This window comes from Plecotus auritus (assembly GCF_963455305.1).
Source record: "Plecotus auritus genome assembly, chromosome: 2".
Taxonomy (NCBI): Eukaryota; Metazoa; Chordata; class Mammalia; order Chiroptera; family Vespertilionidae; genus Plecotus; species Plecotus auritus.
In genome coordinates, this window is record NC_137771.1 from 99,412,525 (window position 1) to 99,414,984 (window position 2,460).

Genomic DNA, 2,460 nt, shown 5'->3' on the forward strand with positions numbered 1-2,460 from the left:
AAATAAACTCAAAATGAATAAAGGTCTTAAACGTAAGACAGGAAACCATAAAAGTCTTAGAAGAACCATAGGCAGCAAAATAACAGACATTTGTCGTAGCAATGTCTTTACTGATATAGCTCCTAGGGCAATGGAAACTAAGGAGAAAATAAACAAATGGGACTACATCAAAATAAAAAGCTTCTGCACAGCAAAAGAAACCATCAACAAAACAACAAAAAGCCCACTGCATGGGAGAACATATTTGCCAATGTTATCTCCGATAAGGGTTTAATCTCCAACATTTACAGGGAACTCATACAATTTAACAAAAGGAAGATAAACAACTCAATCAAAAAATGGGCAAAGTACCTAAATAGACACTTTTCGAAAGAGGACATACAGAAGGCCAAGAGACATATGAAAACATACTCAAAGTCACTAATCATCCTAGAGATGCAAATCAAAATAAAAATGCAGTATCATTCCACACCTGTCAGAATGGCTACCATCAACAAATCAAGAAACAATAAGTGCTGGCGAGAATGCAGAGAAAAAGGAACCTTCCTACACTGCTGGATGGAATGCAGACTGGTACAGCCACTGTGGAAGACAATATGGTGTTTCCTCAAAAAATTAAAAATAGAATTTCCATTTGACCCAGTGATCCCACTTCTAGGAATATATTCCAAGAAAACTGAAATACCAATCAGAAAGCGTATATGCACCCCTTTGTTCATAGCAGCACAATTTACCATAGATAAAATTTGGAAACAGCCTAAGTGTCCATCAGTAGATGAGTGGATTAGAAAGCTGTGATACACCTACACAATGGAATACTATGCTCCTGTAAAAGGGAAAGAATTCTTACCATTTGCAATAGCATGGATGGAACTAGAGAGCATTTTACTAAGCAAAATAAGCCAATCAGTGAAAGATAAATATCATATGATCTCACTTATTTGTGGAATATAATGAACAACATAAACTGATAAACAAAAATAGAACCAGAGTCATAGAAGCATCAAACAGACTGTCCAACCTATGAGGGAAGGCAGGGGGTGAGGGTGTAAGAGATCAATCAAAGGACTTCTATGCATGCATATGAGCATAACCAATGGTCACAGACAGTAGGGGGGTGAGGGCATATGGTGGGGGGTGGGAGAAGCCGGCCAGAGGTGAATGGGGGGAAAAGACTTATGTAATATTTGAAACAATAAAGAATTTTTTAAAAATTAGTGCAAAATTGTAAAATATCTCCTTGATAATTTTTATATTGGTTACATTTTGAAAAGTCATTATTTTGGATATAGGAGGTTAAAGAAAAACATTTAAATTAATTTTTTCTAAAAAAAAAAAAAAAAAAAGAGGACACAGCCAACACAGGAGACTTCACTCAAGGGAAGCCACAAGGCACTCACAACTACAGATCCCTGGCCTCCCACCCGTGGACTTCAGCCTGGAATACTAGCAGCTGTTATTGGAAGACCTGATAGGGGCTGGCGACCTCCTGGAGGAGGAGGAGGATGGGTGGAATGGGGCCTACCTGCTATGGAGCAGACCCATTCCTTGAGGGTCTCAGCCAGCGCATTGCCCTACAGCACATAGCATTTCCTTCTTCTCCAGCCCATCAGAGCTGGCAGGCCAAGCCCTGCCCCCATAGACACTGAATGACTCCGATTCTGGAGTCTCTCCAGTGGCGAGCCCCAGCATAGACTTTGCAGCCCATAGAGAGTCTCTGGGGGACAGGCACCTTCATATGCTACAGATAAGTTAGTAAGCACTGAAAGATGAGAATTTGAAGCTAAGAAGAAAGGTGATGGAGGTGCAGAGCTTCTCTGAGATGCAAGCATAAATGATGAGGACATTTGAGTGGAAATTAGAAGCAAAAATGATCAAGGAGGAGAGTGACTACCACAACCTGGAATCGTGGTTCAGCAGGTGGTGCAGAACCTGGAGCTTATGACCAAATGTGCAGTAAAGGCATAAAATCATGTCATGAAACAAACAAGACATAAGCTTGCTCTAGGCGCAGGTCTGAAACCTCAAGCACGAGAATGGCCCTGCTTGGGCCAGGGAGCAGGCCTGATGGTGGTGAAGCAGAACAGGGACTTGGCCTTGCAGAACCTGCTCATGGTCATGAACAACGGGCACATCTCCATCAAGCAGCTGGTTTCTGGAACCCAAATGCTCAACCTGTTGCTAAAATCCTTAAATCTATAGACAATCTCTGAAATTAAAGCAGGGGTGGGCAAACTTTTTGACTCGAGGGCCACAATGGGTTCTTAAAATGGACCGGAGGGCCGGAACAAAAGCATGGATGGAGTGTTTGTGTGAACTAATATAAATTCAAAGTAAAGGAGCGGAGGGGAGAGCAAGAGAACCGGATAGAACAGCCGGATCTGGCCCGAGGGCCGTAGTTTGCCCACGGCTGAATTAAAGAGTCTTGAGAAGTTTCTAGCTCATAGCTCTGTTTACATC

The 2,460-nt window shown here is 42.1% G+C and overlaps 1 pseudogene across 1 annotated transcript; it reads left to right on the forward strand.

The window, feature by feature from the left end:
- The first annotated feature begins 524 nt into the window (after positions 1-524).
- On the forward strand, positions 525-2,213 carry LOC308241154 (endosome-associated-trafficking regulator 1-like; annotated as a pseudogene). Its single transcript has 2 exons — positions 525-573; positions 1,476-2,213. The product of its transcript is annotated as an endosome-associated-trafficking regulator 1-like (transcript).
- Positions 2,214-2,460: the final 247 nt, after the last annotated feature.